This window comes from Octopus bimaculoides, chromosome 22 (genome assembly GCF_046866305.1).
Source record: "Octopus bimaculoides isolate indiv1 chromosome 22, ASM4686630v1, whole genome shotgun sequence".
Lineage (NCBI taxonomy): Eukaryota > Metazoa > Mollusca > Cephalopoda > Octopoda > Octopodidae > Octopus > Octopus bimaculoides.
In genome coordinates this window covers 36,209,769-36,232,853 of record NC_142949.1, presented here as the reverse complement: position 1 = coordinate 36,232,853, position 23,085 = coordinate 36,209,769, and the positions used below count along the sequence as shown (strand labels likewise).

At 37.5% G+C, this 23,085-nt stretch overlaps 1 protein-coding gene across 5 annotated transcripts in view; it reads left to right on the top strand.

Annotated features, from left to right (window-relative positions):
* Positions 1 to 23,085, top strand: part of LOC106883777 (uncharacterized) — a 102,321-nt gene that overhangs the window by 18,657 nt on the left and 60,579 nt on the right. The window contains exon 1 of one of the 5 annotated variants that reach the window (XM_089339617.1): positions 10,956 to 11,086. The exons of the other annotated variants lie outside the window; for them this stretch is intronic. The gene's annotated coding sequence lies outside the window, so the exon portion shown is untranslated. Of the gene's footprint in view, positions 1 to 10,955; positions 11,087 to 23,085 lie in introns of those variants that run through there. 5 annotated transcript variants of the gene reach the window in all.

Below are 23,085 nucleotides of genomic sequence, written 5' to 3'. Positions count from 1 at the left end.
CTCAATACTTTTTATAAGGTACATGTTTATTACATTTTGTGAAGAAGACTGGTGACAGTGACTTCGAAGTTATGACACCATTGGACTGATGGAGACTAGCAGGCCAAAACTTCGAAGTCACTGGTACACTTGTAAAAGTACAATACATTTATTAATTATTGGCGACAGAAGCAGTATTAATTTTGATTGCTAATCTTTAGATCCAACTAAACACGAATGTCTTGTTAGAACAGCAAATACTGAATTATCAGCCTTTAGAAACCGTCTCATATAGACACCTGGTGCATAAAACCACACAGATTGTAGCAGACGAAATTCGTCTGTCATGGGCGTCGGAATATGTGTGTGTGTGTATTATATATCCATCACGGCTGGTCTTACCAATCGGTTACATGCAAGAAATACAACGGAGTGTTAGGTAACAATCCGATTATATAACCTTATGCTCATCAGAGTTGACCGATATGGAATGAAATTGAAAGAAAGCGCCACGGATTACAGCATAAAGTGGAAGAATAATTTTTATAAGAAGATATTTACTTCCATATCGGCTCTGATGAGCATAAGGTTATATGATCGGATTGTTACCTGACACTCCATGTATTCCTTGCGCGAAACCGATTGGTAATATTAGTCGTGGTGGATATATGATACTACATATTTCGGATAATATACCCACTATATTGGTAGATATATGAGTGCATCTTTTCCATGACTTAGACGCCTTCCGCACGTATATATATTCCAACTCAGTGTTGCAAATGCAAACTTACAATATTGTCGGTGCAGCGGAAACACGTGTAGGTCATTATAATATGCTGTATATAACTATAAAATAAATTTTGTGGATGTACAAGTCTCCACACTTTTTATTATTATTTTTAGATCGGGTCGATTAGTCATCACCGGCGTTCCACCACGACCACACCATATTACCAGCAACAATGTTTCTATATATTCATTGTTTCTTTTCAAGACGGTTGGATGTTATTTAAGTGGAAATTTAGCTGCTATTTCTAGCTTGACGCGTGACTAACTAGACTACCTTCCCTCTTTACGCAGGCCGAACGGTAATTGATAACAGAATCATTAGGGGCATCGCATAAATTACATGATATTTTGGTTGCTTCGTTTTTTTCCCTACGTTCTGAGTTCAAATCCCGCTGAGGCAGACTTTGCTGCTTTCATCCTTCAGATATTCTGGGGTCGAGAAAATAAAATACCAGTAAAATATTATGGACAAGCTAATAAATTTTCGATCTTGTATTTGTGTTTCTAAAAAAAAATCAATATAACGTTCATGATTGTGTACGTATGTACATCACCTGCATGTTAATATAAAGCCTGAGTGCGTAGTTTGAGTGTGAGGTTGATGTTGAGTTCGTGTTAATAACGTTTGAGTGAAGTATAGGATTTTTTGGAATCTAAAATCGGGGTTTTTTTTGTGGTTATATGTTCGAGTGTGTTCGACGTGTCTCATTATAATGTGACAATTGCGTTTATATAATTAATGTCTTCGTGTGTTTACGTAATATGTTAGTGTGTGTGTGTACATGTGTTTGATTTTATGCATGCGTGTGTTTATAGAGCGCTTGTGTTAGAGTATTTATGAATTTGTGTAGCTACATGTGTTTGTGTGCGCGCACCTGTCTGTACGTGTATTCATATACTGTTTGTGCATTTGTATACGACACTTTTATGTGTTTGTGCCTCTGTTTAATTAATACTTGTGTTATTTTATAACACGTTGCTGTCTATAAAATGTTTGTGTATGTGTATAATATATAATATAAATGCGTTTGTTTGTGCTTAATGCTTGCGTGTGTTTATATAACGCGTTTATGTGTGCGTGTGTCTATATAATAATGTTTGTGTTTGCGTTTATATAACGCATTTGCATGTACCTTTCTATCGATCCTTTCTTATATAAGCACAAGCCCTGAAATTTAGGGCATGGCAGACTTATCGATTACATCAACCCCAGTGCTCGACTGACACTTATTTTATCAACCCCGAAAGATAAAAAAGGCTAAGTCAACCTTGACAGAACCTGTTCCTAGTAACGCAGTTGTCTTCAATGTTTTTTAATTGATTTTAAAAAATTTCTTCCGCTTTTTCATTTTTTTTTTCTTTCTTCGTTCACGTTTGTCATTGTCTTCGGTTTTGAATTTGTATTTTAATGTGATTTTATATTCTATATGTTCATGAGTGCGTGTACGTATGTATATGTTTGAATGTAAATATATGTATGTGTCTTTAGGTGCTTGTATGTATATTTGTATGTAAAGGTATTGATTAAAATTTTTTTTTAGACTGAATTGCTTGTTTATTCTTTGTATATATATATATATATATATATATGTATGTATATGCTTATTCGTGTGTATGTATGTATATTTGTGTATGTAAGTATATGTGTATACACAAACGCAAATACACATATACAGTACATATATACACACAAATATACATACACAGACACATAAACACATAAAACATACACCAAAAAAATACATAAAGAAGCGATTCAACTAAAAAAAAAAATTAAAAAGAAAGAAAGAAATTCTTTTAATGGAAATTACCAAAATAATACTTTCACTTTTCATGTACGGCTATCGAAAGATTGTCCCGATCTTAATTTTCATGGAATATATCGCAGCTAATAAAATAAAATTGTACACAAATACATTTTTTTATTTTTTATTTGAGTATGTTTACATGTTTCATTGATCATATACATACATACATATATATATATATAATGTCTAAATGTGTATTTATGTAATATTTGAATGGTTTTTTTTCGTGTTTGCGTATATATTATATACTATTTGAGAGTATGTATGTCTCTTTATATATTTGAATGTATTCAATGTTCTGGGCGTACATTTTTATATTGTTCGAGCGTGTGTTTATATTTCAGTGTATATAACAGCTTATATAACAGACTCTAATATAACGGTAACCTTTTTCGAGAAGCGAGTCGCATGAGACACATGGTCCATCATCAGGTGGGCCGCACACCTAAAAAAATTTCAAGGTAATTTTTCGTTAGGTGTGCCGTTCAGAAAATCCCGCGGGCTGCAGTTTGTCCATGATTTTATTAGATCGTGTCCAGTGTATGCGGCTTTGTGTGTTTTGGCTGGTGCGTCGGGTTCTTGAGCAAAACACTTCGTCTCACTTCGCTCTGAGATCACTTCGACACCAGACACGTGGTACACCGGGTCCCTGTTCAGGCAACGTCGATTTGATGGCAGGAGTGAACCATTTGGTCACTAGAAACAAGCCAATTTGTGCAGGTCATTCGGCAACAGCTGAACATTCATACGTTAAATTTGACGGGTGAGTCCATCATACACACTTGAGATGTGTATCCGTAGGTATGTGGGCGCATCATCATCGTCATTTAACGTCTGCTTTCCATGCTGGCATGGGTTGGACGGTTTGAGTGAGGACTGGCAAGCCAGGAGCCTGCACCAGGCTCCAGTCTGGTCTGGCAAGGTTTCTACAGCTGGATGCTCTTCCTAACACCCTTCCCAACCACTCCAAGAGTGCAGTGGGTGCTTTTTACGTGCCAAACACATGTAGACGTGGGGGCTCGTGGTTTGGGTGTTGCACACATGATCATAAGATTGTGGTTTCAATCCCTGAACTGGGCAATGCGTTGTTTTTCTTGAGCAAAACACTTCATTTCACGTTGCTCCAGTCCACTCAGCTGTGAACGGGTAACCTTGAGATAGATGGGCACTTCGTTCAAGGAGATTGTTGGCCAGCGTGTTCAACCAGGGTATGGGGTGGCATCATTCAAAAGCCACAACAATGCAAGGAAGTGCATTGTGACCAGCGGTGTACAACAACATCAGACACACAGTTTCTACCAAATTCACTCACACTACATTGGTCTGTCTGGGCTGTAATAGAAGACAATTGCCTAATGAGCTATGCAGTGAGACTGAACCCCAAACGACATGATTGCAATACAAACTTTTTAACTGCACAGCCAACACATCTATTCACCCATAGCTTCCAAATGAATTTTCTAGTAACTATCTGGAAGTTAAAATATATCTCATAAAGTTAGAAAATATATCCTCTGTAGTGTTTTATGATTCAATAATCAATATGGTCTGTTTTCTTTTTTTCTCTTGTGAAAGAAATGTGAATGACACAGTTCTCTATTATGTCACTTTTATTTTGTACCTGATGTTGTCAAGGATGTCTTTCTCACATAAGACGGGGGTGCTGAAAAGTTGCTGGCTCTGGGTAAAAGAAAATTACAAGAGGATCAGTTAATTATGATTTTATACAACAAATTCCTCTCTCAGATTCACACACTTATTGCAGGGGTCCTTCAGGTTTTCTGAACCCTGTAAAAGAACTTGTAAAAGTATATCATGTGTGTGTATGCATGTTATGTATTGTGTATGTTGTTAGCATGTGTTTGTGTGTGTGTTGTATGTATGTCTAAATTGTGTATGTTGTGTATGTCATATATTATGTATGCACACGCACACACACACACACACATGCATGCATGCATATATATACACTCACATACAATATGCACAAACACACACATACACACATAGTGTATATGTTGTGCATATGCGCGTGAGCATGACAATTTGTGCTGACGTCAGCAGCAACTACAACAATGGTGGTTCATATGCTGTGTAGGCGGACGTCCATCCTACACATATTTTTAGGTGTTGCTGGGACACATATTCCTGGCAAATGTGGGTGTTATTGACAGGCTAATGGTGATGATGATGATGATGATGGTGGTGGTGGTGGTAGTGGTAGCATCAATGAAAGAGGGAAAGAGAGAGGAGGGAGGGAGAAGCTGACAAGGGATTCATCGTTTGGTTACATGTTTATGCTGTATGTACATGTTATTGGACAGATTGATAATGATGGTGATGATGGTGATGGTGATGGTGATGAAGATGGTGATGGTGGTGGTGGTGGTGGTGGTGGTGGTGACAACAGAGAGAGAGAGATTGTGCAGGATTTGTCTCTTGGACATGTGATTCTAGTGTATGTGGGTGTTATAGGACAAACTAATTACGATGATGATGATGGTGCTGGCAGGAACAGTGGCCGCGGTGGTGGTGGTGGTGGTGTGAGAAGAAGTTGGGACATGTTGTTGCTATATTTTAAATTTTAAATTTTTTTCAGTTCCAGTCCATTCCAAATGTAACCATCATCGTTCCACCTTCTAAACAGATACTATCTATGTATTTAAGACATTGATGGAAATTGGTTTTAGGTATTAGGGATACATTAAGCTCTGTGAGGTTGAAGTCGGAAGGACCAGGGTAGGTTGGACACCCTGAGTGTCCCCACTCTCGTAGCATAGGCTCATAAGGGATCACTGAGCCCCTTGCTTGCATCTCCATTTCCATCACTGATCAAAGACCACATCATCCAATGCGTTCTTTCAGGTATGACTGTGTGGTTTTGAGTTCAATTACATTGCGTGGCACAACAGGGAAGTGTCTTCTGGGCTGATCAAAGTCTTGTGACCATGGTTGACGGAGAGAACATGCTGAGGCCTTCATTCTGCAGTGGATTGAATATGGGCAATTCAGTCCGTAAGTTTAGGCTGACAGTTGATTTTCGTCAGGCTCATCAAACCAGTATGATCTCAGGCTCAAATTCATAACCTCCATAACAGACCCTAGTTAATGGAGAGAACATGCTGAGGCCTTCATCCTGCAGTGAATTGAATATGGGCAATCCAGTCCGTAAGTTTAGGCTGACAGTTGATTTTCGTCAGTTTAGTAATGATTTATAGACAAAGCAGAGAGAATGCTAATATTATTGTGTTTGTCCTAGATACCGTAGTAATGTTATCGGTGTTGGTAGCCTCTTCACATTCTAAAAATACAATTACTTTGTTCTCTTTCTTATCTCAATGGATCACCATTGAAACCACTTCGTTCGTTGCTCCAGGATTTGCTATTAAAATATTTTACGACTGGGTGTGTGCATGTGTGGTTGTTGGTGGGAGGAAGGGGTTCCATTGCGATGGCAGAAGTAGAGCTCATAGTTTGTTGTTGTTGGTAATCTCAATAATGTGGTAAAGCAAGTGCTGTGAATGCGAGTGTAATCTTCTTTGTTTTTCTTTTTTACATTTTACTTGTTTTGGTCACTGGAGCGTGACCATGCTGGAGCACCGCCCTGAAAAGTTTAATCAAACAAATCGATCCCAGTACATAATAATTTTTTACTTATTCTGTTGGTCTCTTTTGCCAAACTGCTAATTTACAAGGGCGTAAATAAACCAACACCAGTTGTTGAGTGGTGGTGGTGGTGGTGGTGGGAGACAAACAAGAGACAGGGGTTTGAGTCCCAAGGGCATCCTTCAACTTTTCGATCCAAAAGGTTTCTTAACCCAATATTTACATGCTACTATTTATAGCTTTATCTGCTTCGAGATCCACCATTCCCAAAAACAAACAAAAAAAGGAAAATATTTCACTTTCTCTCAAAGTTTATTGGTGGTCCGGTAAGAGAGAGACCGATAGAATAAGTATTAGGCTTACAAAGAATAAGTCCTGGGGTCAATTTCTTCAACTGAAATCCTTTGAGGCAGTGCTCCAGCATGGCCACAGTCAAATGATTGAAACAAGTAAAAGAATAAGAAAAAAGCCGTCCATTTGTAAGTAATTTTCTCGGAATATTCTAAATATTGAACTTTCTGTCTGTCAAGGTTACACTGAGATCACACAGTGACCCTGCTACTACTCTGACTACACCACCGCCAATGACAATGACACTAATAATTAACACAATGACACTTCGTTGTGAATAATTATATTTTTTTTTCTCAGAAAATACTCTCATGTCAATGTCCTTATCTCCTAATGTTGTTTGTTGTTGAAAAAATTGTCATTTCCCCAGCAGATTATTCTAAATTACATCATCAGTACCACCTGGGGCTGTGGTACGAGGAAACTGTAATGCAGAGAATAAAATACTGTTCACCTACCTCTCGTTGTTGGTTGTCCAGCTGCATTATGTCCAAACGCGTGCCCTCCCATCTCATCTAATGTTCACAGCTGCTACTACCAATGTCTGCTAGCTTGCTCCACTCACGTCCATTCACCATGACTGCCCTAGGCCGAAAGAGGACAACCCTGGGCTTGCTTCCCTCACTTCCTCTCTCCCCCTTCATGTTCTGGTGGTGCCCCTTGTCTGTTGATGTCACAGCCCCTTCCTTGCAGTTCATCTCATCTCCACAGGGCCTATTAGGTGAAAGGGAACAGGTTCAATAGGTACATCGATCATGAATCCAGAGGATTCAGGAGGACACTGACCATTTGCCAAACCCTTCCTTAACCCTCTGCCAGTCCTGTGTATCACAAGACATATTTTGCTTGGCATCCACGCTCATATATACGATACATATTGTCCATTTTTTCAACCACTTGAATAACTTCGGACTTATAAAAGGAAACCTTTACATCATCATCATCATTGTTTAACATCCGCTTAGTGACCAAGACCTTTGGCAATATTCCGTGCTTTTGTAGACTTGTCGAGCTAAGTGAGACCGTAGTCACGGCCAATGCTGGTGTCAGGTCAATAACACCTGTGCCAGTGCCATGTAAAAAACGGCTGCTATACTCTCGGAATGGTTGATGTTAGGAAGGGCATCCAGCCGTAGAGACCTTGCCAAATCAGATCAGAACCTGGTGCAGCTCCCCAGCTTACCAGTTTGCAGTCAGACCGTCCAACCCATGCCAGCATGGAAAGCAGACGTTAAACGATGATGATGAGGACGAAGACCACGACATTCTCCTCTGAATGAGATGCCTGGCAGTTTCCGAGTGACTTATTTACAGTTGAGTGGATTGAAGCAATGCACAACTCAGTGTGGGAATCGAAACCATGGTCTTGCAGGGATGGTCACAATTGGATTGTCTTTGATCAGGAACTGAAACCATGATCTTGCAATTGTGGATGCAATACTCTAACCATTAGGCCACACATCCTGATATATCATAGTTTAAACAGCAGGATGATCACCTCACCCCTCTACAAACAAAAAAGTTGCTGGCCTTGTGTATACATACATACATGATGATGATGATGATGATATATACATATGCACAGAAGTATTAGATGTATACATATACACACACATATATATATATATGTACCAGTAGAAACATGGGAGGTACTAAACTAAGCTTTCAATATGTTACCAACATATTTCTATATATTGCTGCTTGCCAAGAAGTTCCATAAACAGCGGGGGAGTGGCCAGCACTGAAGAATCTATACAATAAAACAACAGTTATATAGTTATATTTAGATATTCTGCCTTATGCTTTTCCTGTCTCCATCACCTAATTTTAATCAATAATTTACTATATATATATCCTGACCTAGTTTTGTTTTTCTGCCATTTCACTTCACTTTTTGCCTTTAATGCCCTTGAGAAAGGAGCACCATAATCACAATACTTCAGCGTCTCTCCTCCCTTATAAATCTGTGGCCCCTTTTGTTAAAATTTATAATTTTGTATGACTTAGGCATAGGAGTGGCTGTGTGGTAAGTAGCTTGCTTACCAATCACATGGTTCTGGGTTCAGTCCCACTGCATGGCTCCGTGGGCAAGTGTCTTCTACTATAGCCTCGGGCCGACCTAAGCCTTGTGAGTGGATATGGTAGATGGAAACTGAAAGAAGCCTGTCATATATTTATATATGTATATGTATGTGTGTGTATATGTTTGTGTGTGTGTGTGTGTGTTTGTCCCTCAACATCGCTTGACAACCGATGCTGGTGTGTTTACATCCCCGTAACTTAGCAGTTTGGCTAAAAAGACCAATAGAATAAGCACTAGGCTTACAAAGAATAAGCCCTGGGGTCAATTTGCTTGACTAAAGGCGGTGCTCCAGCATGGCCGCAGTCAAATGACTGAAACAAGTAAAAGAATAAAAGAATCAGAGAATATACTAGCTGAGTATCCTGTTGTTGCCAGGCAATTTTTCACAATAAAATACCTTGGCAGATTTTTGGAATAGCATGCCTTCATAAGTTGAATTTTCTCTGTTTTGATGGGAGTTTTTCAAATTTTTTTCCCATTACAAAGGATGATGTTGTCTGTATATGCAGAGCTGAAACATTAATATAACCATGCTGTCCTCATGATCTGAAGCAGCTAGACTTCTATATCTGCATTGATTTTTAACTGAGCAATTGTATTGTGCAATGTATAGCATGAATATTAATGCTGACATGTAAGAAATTTATTCTACACTGAAATTGTTTTACATGATGAAGGCTGAGAAATGGCCATAATCCTATGGGTATCAAGGGATTAATAAATACATTCACCTCTCATACCTCCTCACTTTTTATAGTCTATGTACTTCTGTCTCTGTCTGCCTGTCTGTCTGTCTTGATTGATAGATAGATAGATAGATAGATAGATGGATGGATGGATAGACAGATAGATAAACAGACGGACGAACAGACAGGCAGACAGACAGACAGATAGATAACATCCGTTTTCCATATTGGCATGGGTTAGATCAGGGGTTCTCAACCATTTTTTTTTCTGTGGACCACTTTTTATTACTATTTTATTCTAGTGGATCCCAACAGTCATTCGATGCTTAAAAACTAGTGTTGTAGAAGCTTCTTTTAAAATTCCTGTTTTGCTTTGCACACATAAACTGATGTAAGTTGAACTACGTAAAAATGTTAGAGAAAGAAACCCAGCTGTTTCGTACAATACATAACCAATACGAGATACATCTAACACAACATTTTTTTCAGGGGCCCTTAAAATACCATTGTGGATCCCCAATTTAATATTTTGTTGTGTGGACCTTCAAAGATCTCATATGGACCCTAGTTGAGAATCACTGGGTCAGATGGTTTGATAATATCCAACCTATGAGATCCTGTCAGCAACCATAATGAAAATGATCGTGATACACAGATATAGAGGAAGGTGTCCAGTTGAAACACATCTCAAAAGAATTACTCGTTAGGGGGGGGACATTAAATTTGAAATGTCCCTCTTATATGCTGATAGAGCATATTGCAATGTCAAGCAAACAAAAAACTGAAAGGAAACAAACATAAAAATCAACAATTGTAAGCTTTTTTGCCTATCACACATTAAAACAGAAGCAGAAGCGTGATGGTTGTACAAAATATTTTCTTTTTTGTTCCCTCCTGACCAAAATGCTACCATCAAATAAAATGTCTGCTGTTCCTGATTGATATAATTATATAATGCTACTTAAGAAGATTATAAGCTCTATATGTGTACACGTGTCGATTAATGAGTGTTTATGACTGCTTAGGACGCCATTTCATATCTGTGTATGCGTGTGCAAGTGATGGAATGATTTTAATCTGCATTTTGTTGAAGAATGTGTATGTTTTTGAATGCAAGTATGTATCTGGTCATATGTGTGTGTGTGTGTGTGTGTATATATACATATACACACATATCTGAGGGTATTAGGCTATTTCATTATTTGGGGTGGGTGTATTGTAGTGTGTGAATAGCAATATAAAAATGTATATATATAATTATGAATATATGTGTGTGTGCTCTTTTAGTGTTTTGTTTGGTTCGTGTCTAGAAATTTTTTTTCATGTCTATTCATTAAAAACCAATTACCCAAAACTAAACATCATCTCTCAACCTTCCCTCTTTCTCTCTTTTATGTTTGTATGTGTGTGCATACATGTGCATATATATATGTGCATATATATGTATATATATATATGTGTGTGTATGTGTACACACACACACACACATATACACAGATGCCACTATTTTTCTCTTTCCTCTCTTCATCTTTTCCTCTATAATTCCCATCTCTCGCTCTCCTCTTCATCAACCTAATTATCACCTCTCACCTTCCTTACCGCCCTTCCCCCCCTCTCTCTAATTCACCCCTCTTACTGCACCCTGCTCTCATTCTCACCTCTCTTATACCACACACGCCATTTAATTAATAGAAACTGTTAATCAGTCCGGAACATCGAACTTTCCTCTTCAGCGATAATTAATATTTGTCAAGCTGCGGATAAGAATGATATTGTTTCTGGTAAAAGAAAGAAATATTTCTCTCCTTGTTCTTTGAAATTCATTCAAGTATGTGTATAAATATGTGTGTGTATGTGTATTAGTATTTGTTTATATGTGTGTATACATACACACATACATACATTTTTCTTTGAAATTTATCTAAGTTCTTTGTAGAATGCAACCCAATCACTAACAAAATGGCTATGCTTTTTTTTTTTTTGTTTCAATCAAGAAAATTCCAGCGATTTGTATGAGAGAGTTAGTGTGTCTATGTAAGATTATGTGTGGATATCCTTGCCTGTTTAACATGTGTGTACATATCTCTTTTGTACCATATTGGTGCGTATGCCATCTACCCACACACATATGGTTGTGTGTATATGTTTGTTTGGGGAAATTCAAACAGAGGGTCTTTAGAAGGTTTAACAAATTTTTAGTGTCCCCTTCATTGTAATTTTGAAAATGTGAATCTGTTCACGTCCATACACTTGTGACCAGGAGTATTACGGGTTTGCTTGCTGCTGCTTCATGCTCTTGCTTGATGGGGCTGGGGTCATCCCAGCTTAGTGGACTAGGTCCACCAGTGCTCTTCATTGCTGGCGGCAGTCCCATGCCAGCCTCTCTGCTTCCCCCAAGGAGATGCCAAGCCTCTGGAGATCTTCCCCAATCACAGCCAGCCATTACGGGGCCTGCCATGAGACCTCTCCAGGCCTGCAGCTGCTGTGTCAAGCTGCTGTTGATGTGGGTGATGTCTTCCACCCTGGTATAATGCCACTGTTGATATTTTCTGTCCATACCTTGAGGTTTGGAAGCAACCTTATCTCCTCTGTTTTATGGATCAGGTAGTTTAGTAACGATCTCCTGTTCCTGAATAACAAAGACATGTCTAGGCAGGAAAGAGTAGACACACACACACACACACACACACACACACACACACACACACACACACACACACACACACACACACACACACACGATATTTAAGAACGACTGGTGTTTCATTCAGTCCCTCCTCGAAGTTTCCCGCCACTTGCCATCACTCAAGCAACATCGTGTGGAAAAGAGGCAGCTTAAAATCGTTCAATGAATATAGATCAATAAACCAGACCAAAATAGATACTTGCGTTGATGCAATTGATTTAAAACTGTTGCAGGGTGTTCCAGCATGGCCACAGTCCGAAGCTTAAAACAACATTAATTCTACTACTTTGAGATTGACTGTGTCTTCATTTAAACCAACAATATTTATGTAATAACATAGCATCAATATTTACTACTCTGTGTGTGTGTGTGTGTGTGTGTGTGTGTGTGTGTGTGTGTGTGTGTGTGTGTGTGTGTTATGTATGTCTATCAATATTTACTTCTCTGTGTGTGTCTGTCTGTCTCTCATGCATATATATGTGTGTGCATGTATATATACATATATATATACATATATATATATATACATATATATATATATATACATGTGTGTATATATGCTAGCGTATGTGCAAATCTATATATGCATATTTTTTTATCTTTTATTTATTTCAGTCATTAAAATTGTGGCCATGCTGGGGTGCCACCTTGAAGAGTTTTAGTCAAACATATTGATCCCAGAAATCGTTTTTATTTTTTAAAGTCTGGTACTTATTCTATCAGTCTCTTTTGCTGAACTGCTAAGTTATTAGGAATAAGTGTGTATATATATATATATATATATATATATATATACACACACCAGTTGTCAAGTGATAGTATGGGGACAAACACAGACACACAAACATATACATATATATATATACCCATCGTATGTATATATATATATATATATATATATATATATATATATATATATATATACGATGGGCTTCTTTCAATTTCTGTCTACCAAATCCGCTCACAAGACTTTGGTTGGTCTGAGGTTATAGTAGAAGGCACTTGCCCAAGGTGCCACACAGTGTGACTGAACCCAGAACCATGCGGTTGTGAAACAAGTTTCTTACCACACAGCCACTCCTGCACCTTCAATATGTTAATTCATATTTGCTTTAATGTTAAGTCTACTTTTAATTTTTTTCCTGTGAACATAATTTAAAATTAGAAATTAATGATGGGAAAGCAAAGCAAAAATTAATTAATTCTCACACAATTGTTAGGGTTTAATTTTTAATTCAGTTTGAAAACTGCTTAACATTTGCTATGAGTGTGTTACAACATTCCAATCTCTGTTTCAAATAGCAGATGCCAGTTAGGTTTTCGTGCTCTGTTTTAACCCATTGGCAATCAATCTGGTCTTATCCAGCCAAAATATTCTACATATTTTATGTTCAAACCATCTGGATACAGCCTCTCACACCTACCCTACAATGATGTCCTTCTAAAAATATGCAATCAGAGCAAACAAGCTTTACATTTGTCAGAATAATCTGAATGCTAAACGATTAAACTAAATCGAGAATTAATTCTTTTACATATCTACACACACACACACACACACACACACACACACACACACACACACACACACTCACACACACACACACACTTTCATCATAAAGCTTGTATTTGATTGCATGAGTTTTTCTTTTTTAATTCATTTGAAATAAAAGATATGTAGAGACAGTGGTGTGTAGTCCTAGGTCAGCAAGATCAAATGGATATAGAACCAAAGGCATTCCACTATGAATACATTTGATACAGTATTCCTATATATATATATATATATACATATATATATATATATATATCATCATCATCATCATCATCGTTTAACGTCTGCTTTCCATGCTGGCATGGGTTGGACGGTTTGACTGAGGACTGGTGAGCCAGATGGCTACACCAGGCTCCAATCTGATCTGGCAGAGTTTCTACAGCTGGATGCCCTTCCTAACGCCAATCACTCAGAGAGTGTAGTGGGTGCTTTTATGTGCCACCGGCACGAGGGCCAGTCAGGCAGTACTGCAGAGCAACGCGAGATGAAGTGTTTTTCTCAAGAACACAATGCACCACCCGGGCTAGGAAGTGAAACCATGATCTCAGAATCGTGAGTGCAACACCCTAACCACCAAGCCATGTACCTTAAAAACACACACATACACTCATGTACACACATTGCATACACACAGCCACACAGACAGGTAGAGAAAAGTAACATGGCTGTGAATTCTGCTTGAATAATAAGTACATAGTTTTAATGTAAGAATATTAATTCTGAAAATATTCCAGCGAACGAGTGAAATTAGGAAACTCAAACTAATGTTTCGTGATAATTTTCAATCACTTCCAGTTTAGGTAGCAATAAATGTGAAGTGGTTGCTAAAAATAGTGCAGAATATTAGTGTTAAATAGTTTAGTGATTCTTCTAATGCATGCGTAGGGAAGATAATAGCATGGCCAATCATAATTTTCTATAATCAATAAATCACATTTTGTTTACATCCCCCATGGATAAATGATTAAAAATCAATAAATAAGTCAAGTGCTAATAGACAGAAGTCAAGCAACACGAAAGAAAGAAGTGTTTCTCAGTGTCAGCCTGCATCAAGTTCATCTTAAAAAGCAACAAGAGGAACAAAATGAAATTAAGAGAAACGAATTAGGTGTAAGCATGGCTGTGTGGTAAGAAGTTTGCTTCCCAACCACATGGTTTCAGGTTCAGTCCCTTTGTATGGCACCTTGGGCAAGTGTCTTCTATTATAGACCAAGACCAAGATCTGAAATTAGTCCTAAAGGCTGCAGCAAAACTGGTCAGTTTTGTCAAATCAAAATTACTAAATGGCAGTGCTGGTGCTGGTGTGGTACTCCTTCAATTAGCAATCACCACAGAACCTTGTATGGGATACGGTACCCATTTGACCATCTTTCTGTTTTGGTAATGGATAAAATAAGTCAGAAGGTTGACACATGTAGGACTCTGTTAGAAAGTTCATGCAGTAATTAATGAATTAACAGCTAAGATTTATTTTAATGAACACCTCTCTCCACTCTCCTTGTAGAATATTCTATTAGGCATGGGTGTGTGGTTAAGAAGCATGCTTCCTAATCATTGGGTCTCAGGTTCGATCTGTGTGGTACTTTGTCTCCTGCTACAGCCCTAGGCCAAGTATATATATACATCTTAATATTGGGTTGGTGCACAATTATTGTAGCTTTTTTTTAACAAAAACATCTTAAAATGACGGTCCGACCGTCTGCCAAGAAAATGGGAGGCAGTAATTGAAGTAGATGGTGAATATGCTCGGGAATAATCATTTAAAGATGCTTTTGTTACATGTCCGCCTGTCTGTCTGTTCCCTTTTCAAAGTCAAACGGCTCGACTAATGGTTACGATGTTTTTCGGGAGTACGAAGGAGGTAACCAGGAAGGTTTTTAGCAAAAAAAAATTGGAAAAAGTATGATTGTTTAGTGGATATTGGGGGCAATTGTTCAGTTTACGGGCGTAAAAAAAAATTAAGGGAGGCGTAACTAATTAAGGAAGCAAAGGGAAGTAAGTCGATTTACTTTTAATCATACAGCATCGAAACAGTGAGCAAATATTTTATTCCTCTCTTATAATTACGCAATATAAATTTGTGCAAATCCGAAACGAACAAAGCCTCTGAAGTGCCGAATTGACGGCATAATCTGCATTTAACATGCATCCACATGTTTCCGAGGTTTTCTTCATGTACAACCACCTGGTGGGTGTATACGCCACCGTTTAAAATTCCGATATTATGATACAATAATAATGAAATTATTGTATACAGTGCACAGGTGCGCGACAGCCATCATTTATTACGTGAATCCTTGTCAGAATCCGTCGTTGAATTAATGATGTCAAAGTCTGCTCAGAACAATCAGGTACTTCCACTAAGAAACATTTCTTAGAAACCCTCTCTATTCTACCGAATACCCACCTCTCCCTTAATTTTTATTTGCTTCTTTTTTTTTTTAGCCTGTAAACTGAACTGTTACCGATATTGAATTTCGTATTAATAAATCACCTTTGATTATTTTTTGTTTTGTTTTGTTAAAATTCCGGCGACAAAGATTAACTCTGGATCCCCCCACACCATATAGTTCGAGAATTCAGAGGGTTTAGATTTATTTCCTATCATAGATGGGCAGATTCCTAAAGATTCCACTCGCGCATTCACAGCAAAGACACCTGGCCAGACTTTAGATCGTGTGGGTGTGTTTTTACCCATTCCCTTGTTTACGATCGGCTAGTTTATACGTCTCTGTGAATAGAGCAATTGACTCCAGTAATTTGAAAATTAGTGTCAACCAAACAGAAAATATCGTCTGCAAAGAAGGTTTGTAATTATATTATCGAAAGGAATATCATTCGTAATTTAAATAAGGACATTTGGGAACTTTGAATATAAGAATGTAAACAAGCGTAAAATAGTGTAAACAACTAAAATAAAAGTACATCTAAACAGCGTAGTCAAGATTATTTGCCAACATAATATAGCAGTCCTGGTTAAGACAAATGTTACTGTCATTTAGCCCCCAGGAAACTTCGTCGCCATAAATAGAATGACCGTAGGATTGCACATAGAAAGTTCCCCTGCAAGGCACAAGTCCAGGCAAGGACTTGTGATAAAATAAGTACCAGTTGAGCACTGGGGTTAATGTAATCGGCTCGCTTCCTCTCCACAAAATTCAGGTTTTATGCCTATAGTAGAAAGAATTATTAACACTTTGGAAGGCATTAAGCTGGCAGAACCATTAGCACATCGGACGAAGTGCTTAACGGCATCTTTTCTGACTTTACGTTTTGAGTTCAAATGCCACCAAAGTCAGCTTTGCTTTTCTTTTTCTTTTTTTTTTTGAGAGGTCAATAAAATAAGTACCATGTGCCAAAATTTGAAACCATTATTGACCTTATGTAGTTGTTGTTTTGATTAAGCAGATGTGATCATAGACTTTCCAGTTGTGCCCACCTCTTCTTTTATTCAGTTATATAATTACATCTATAATTGCCTTACTCTAATGTGTCCTTATTTGCTAGGTGTGTGGTTTGGGGAAGAGGGGGGGTAAGGTGGCTGTGATTTTTAACCAATCGAGTGACCACATTGTTGGTGTCTCAATGAGATTGACTGATGATGCTAATGATGATGATGATCTACAAATGATTGCAGGCATTTATCAAAGGATTTCTCTCTCCCCACCCCCACCCCCTCTCTATCTCATTGTTTTCTTTTCTTTCTCTTTTCTTTCTTTTCTCTCACCCAGTGTTTGTACATCTTGGTGTGTGTCTGCATATTTCTACATCCTATATCTATATAGTGTGTGTATGTGTGTTCTCCCCCCCCCTCTCTCTCTCTCTCTCTCTGTTGTTTTCTCTCTCTTCTCTTTCTCTCCCACCCCACTCTGTGTTTCTATGTCTGGGTGTTCCTCTGTGTAGTTTTACATGTGTGTGTGTGTGTGTGTGTGTATGTGTTTGTGTAGTAAATGCATGTGTGTGTGTCCATGAACGTGGTGGAAGCAATGTCTTTCAATGTGTCTGTGTGAAGAATATTGGTCTAAGTCAAAACTGGCAGCATGGATCGATACTGGTTTCTTATTTGATAGAAGTCTGCTGTATTTTCAGTCTATTAAACAGGAAACAACACTTCTCTGAAAAGAACACAAACTCTAATTATTATTACTTTAATATTTCATTTTCCAGCCATCTTCCATCAACTCTCCCCTCTTTCCCTTCCTTCATTCTCCCCCGCTCCCTCTCCCCTCCTTCCCTTCCTTCATTCTCCCCCGCTCCCTCTCCCCTCCTTCCCTTCCTTCATTCTCCCCCGCTCCCTCTCCCATTCCTTCCCTTCCTTCATTCTCCCCCCTCCCTCTCTCTCCTCTCCCTCTCTCCTCCTCTCACACACATGCATACATACACCTACACACACACTAACTCAGCTGCTTTGTAGAAACCATTCTATGAATGAATTCTTTTCTACTCTAGGCACAAGGCCTGAAATTTTTGGGAGGGGGGGGGGCAGTCGATTAGATCGACCTCAGGATGCAACTGGTACTTAATTTATTGACCTCGAAAGGATGACAGGCAGAGTCGACCTCAGCAGAATTTGAACTCAGAACGTGAAGACGGACGAAATACTGCTAAGCATTTTGCCCCGCATGCTAACATTTCTGCCAGCTCGCCGAATTTGTTTTATGAATGAATTTCTTCTATGTACACACTGCCCTCAACACGCTGCTTTTAGTGTACATGGTGCTCAGCACACTACCCTCTACACACTGTTGCTTTATACACATAGCTCTCTCTACAAAGTGCTGAAGAGTTCCTGACTTTGAGTAAAAGAAAATACAGGTGGATCTGTTAATTGCGATTTTATTGAACATATTCCCCTCTAGGATTCACACACTTATTGCAGTGGTCCTTCAGTTTTTCTAAGCTCTATAAAAGAACTTGGAAAGTTGGGCCTCCAACCAGGTCTTTTAGCACCCCCTCATAGATTGCTCTCTACACAGCTTTCTACACATGGTTCTCTCTAGACATTACTGCTTTATATACGTTACCCTTTACCTACTACATTATACACACAGCTCTCTACATCCTGCAACTACCATGGCCACCACTACTTCTACAATCACCACCATTACTACTACTACTACCACCACCATCACAATACAGCTACTGCCACCACCACTGCTACTGCAACCACTACCACTGCTACCGCCACCACTACTATTACTATTACTACCACCACCACTATTATTGCTACTACTGCCACTATCGCTACCTCTACCATCACTGCTACTTCTCCTCCTACCACTACCCCTTACTACTGCTACCACCACTAGTACTGCTAGTGTCACCACCACTACTTCTACTACCACCACCACCACAACTGCTTCAGCCACCATCACTAATTACTACCACAATCACCATCGCTACTTCTACCACCACTACAACCAGCATCACCACTGTTACCACTGCCACCACCACCATTACTACTACTACTACCACCACCACCATAACAACTGCTACTACTACTACTACTACTGCTGCTGCTCCACCACCACCACCACCACCACCACTACTACTACTTCTACTACAGCATTGTATTCTAAGAATTCTCTCAGTTCATTCATCCCGTTTCTTCCAATTTTCCTCATAATGTTGTTGTTATTGTTGTTTACATAATCTCTTATCTTGTATCAAGCTGGGTCTTTCTTCACCTTTTTCTTCTTTTTTTTCTTTTCTTTTTCTTCCTATTATTTCCTTGGCAGAAATGAGGGAAAGAAAGAGGAAATGAAGACAGTTATTTTCCTCTCGACACTAATGGAAATGAAACAGCTTCTCTTAAAAACTGCCTACACGCCTATCCTTCTTATCCTTCCCTCCCACACACACACGCACACTATCTTACGTTGTTTGTCCTCTGGCGTATTTCACCTGCTTCTGCCCTTGGCAGATTGGTAGAATACTTAAGAGCGCTGAATAAAAATGCCTTGCAGTGTTTTGAGTTCAAATTCCACCAAGGTCAACTCTGCCTCTTTATCCTTTTGCAATTGATAAAATAATTTACCAGCACTGGAGTCAATTTGAGTTGACCTTCTCTGCAAATTTCTGGCCATGTGCCAAAATTTGAAACCATCATTATTATTATTATTATTATTATTATTATTATTATTATTATTATTATCATCATCTCTGTCATCCTTTCTGCCACTTATTTTTTCTTTTTACCTTTGTATGCTATGCATATGTCCCTTTTTTCAGTGTATACCATGTCAACTTTTTTCTTTCATTTCATTATATGTAAAACCCCACACTTTATGTCTGTCTTTGTATTGTTCCCTCATCCTTTCCCCTTGCGGTAAATAAATGAAATCATCATCATCATCATCATTACTATCGTTATTATTATTATTATTATTATATAAGGTGGTGAGCTGGCAGAATCATTAGCACACTGGACAAAATGCTCAGTGATATTTCATCTGTCACTACGTTCTGAGTTCAAATTCCGCCGAGATCGACTTTGCCTTTCATCCTTTCGGGGTCGATGAATTAAGTACCAGTTATATTCTGGGGTCAATCTATTCAACTGGATCCTCCCCCAAGATTTCAAGTGTCATCTACTATAGTCCTTGGTTGATCAATGTCTTGTAAATGAAGTTGATAAACAAAAACTGTATGGAAACACATTGTGTGTGTGTGTGTGTGTGTCCACTCACCATTTGACAACCAGTAACTTAGTGGTTCAGCAAAAGATATTGATAGAATAAGTACGAGACTTGAAAAAAACAATAAGTATTGGGACTAATTTGTTCAGCTAAAACCCTGCAAGGTGATGCCCCAGCATGGCCACAGTTCAATGACTAGAAAGATGAAAGAAAAGACATATTTATGGTGGCATCTGTCAGTCTAGCAAGACTATAGAGATTAGTTTGGGTGGGGTTGGGGGAGGAGGAATGAAGAACATTATGCGGAATTGATTGCCAAGTCCAATTCTCAGCTTGCAGACTTGACCAAAGAACTGATGCTTCATATGTGGTTTATTGCATATAGATTTTCTTTGAGATGACATAAATTCCTGATGTCAGCTTTGTTCATTCAAGCCTTATGAAAGTTTTCTTTGACTTAATCCCTGCAACACTTGCCGTTTCCATAGAGTCCTGTTGTCTCTGTGACTACTTTTCTGGTGGCAGATTGGATATTGATCATCTTTGTGTTATGCATGCAAACACACAGTGACATATGTACATGCATACACACACACACACCTGTGTGTATGTGTGTTTATATATGTCAGTATAAATTTATATATTATTATTATGATCCTTTACAAAACCTTTTTTCCAAATTTTAAGCCCCAAAAACTTGAGGGTTCCTTATACACATTAAAATACAGTAAATCTTGTGTGTAGTAGACATGTCTTGTGCCAGTTTTAACCAGTTAATTTGCTTGGGTATTGTATTAATGAGTAGTGTCCTCTCACATAGAACCGTATCATGAAAGGTGTTTATTTTTGAATGTGTGTGTATATGTGTGTGTGTATGTTTATATATATATATACATATGTATATATATCCATATATATCCATATATATATATATATATAAGCACCATCATTTAACACCCGTCTTGCACACATACATACGCACACATATATATAAATACACACGTGTGTGTGTGTGTGTGTGTGTGTGTAAACAGGTTTGTCTTGAGAAAAGCTAAAGAGTAGTTAAACAACAACAACAACAACAACAGAAATCCAGAAATAAAAAGAAAACAAACACAGAAAAAAAAAATAGGAAAAAATAAACAAATGTCATGTTATTCAAATTCAACAAATCTGTTATTAAATTATTTTTATTGAATCAATCATGAATGCAGTTCTGGTTTTTGTTCTCTGCTTTTTCTTTTTCTTGTTTTTTTTGTTTTGTTATTTTGTTTCTGATTTTTTTTTTTGTATTTTTTTATTCTCTCTATTTCTTGTTTCGTTCTGTTTTTTTTTTCTTTTGCGACTTTTTTTTTTTTTCTTGTTGCATTTTTTTGTTATCTTCTTCAATTCCTTTCAATGTCATTTGCCACAAAATTCAATGAAATTCTTGTTGATAGCGTTGCCGAAATCTGTGCAAAGTAGCAGTGGAGCTTAAAGACTCGAACGATGCAGCTATATATCTGTGCATTAATTATTGGTTTCTGCATTAAACCTCCACATCTGCTCCTGTCTGTTCACTTGTAACATTGATGTTTTTCTTTTTTTTCATTTATTCTTCAAAACCATGTAACACAGACATATTGCGTTCTTACAATTGAAGATTCGACACAAAGATGATATAAAATTCTGCAAGCAGACACGTAGCCATTTTGTTAAATACTTGTCTTTATTCTATTGAAATCTTGCTTTCATGAGGTCACAATTTTTGCTTTCGTTTTTCTCTTAGAATATATTTATTCAAAGTAACAGAATACCTGTAAAATTAGGGCGTAGATATTCAAAGAAAAGTTTTTTAATAAAATTTCCAATTTATCTTAGGTGTAAGTATGGTTCTGTGGTTAAAAAGTTCACTTTGCAACCAAATGATTTCAGGTTCCGTCCCACTATGCGGCACCTTGGGCAAATGTCTTCTAATTTGGAAGACGGAAGCAACTTCTCTAATGCTTACTAATGCTTCTCATATAACAAAAAAATCTCCTCCATCACCTTCAAATTGTGAGGACAGGCCCTGTAAGACAATCCGGTTCACATCCAATCTTTCATTAGCATTAATTTAAATATTGTCAGAAATTTCCTAACATTTTCCCACTAACCACTGCTACAGAAAACTGTTCAGAAGTAACATTCTAAAATTGAGATATAACTGTACCTACTGAAAGTAACCTAATATTTAGCCAGATTATATAAAGGGAAAAGTTCAGTAATGAAGTATATTTAGAATGAACACTTGGAAGGAAATCAAAATTGTGCTGAAAGATAATAGGAAATTACGAAAGGAATAAATATATATTGATATACATACATTAAGTTTGTGTATAGATAAAAAAAACTCAAGTGAAAATGTAAAGGATGAATTCAAAATTGGAAAACTGTGTAAAGGTGAAATGAAATATTAAATAATGATAATGATAATAAATGATAATGATAAATAGTGACAAAAAAATTAAAGAGTTAAATTTTATCTATTCAAAAATAGTATATAAAGATTAGAGACTGCTAAAAATAGCACTAATTGAAAATTTAATTATAGCAGTATGATGTTGAATAAAAATAGTAATTGGTGTGAATTAAATTAGGTAAAGATGGAAAAGAAAAATAATAACTTTAGATGAAGTAATTAATTGGAAGAAATAAATAAGAACTCGAAAATATATCTTGGGATTAGAGTAAAAGTGATATTGTTTTAGAGATTTTTCTAAGTATAAGGAAAATAAGATTTTAAATAAAATGGAGCAAATATCTAAGGGTAAGTTTACCATAAAAGATGACTATACAAACATTTTCAAATAAAATGGATTTATTTCAAAATAAATATGGAAAAGGAGTTACAGAGATGGCTAAGCAGATACATGGGATATT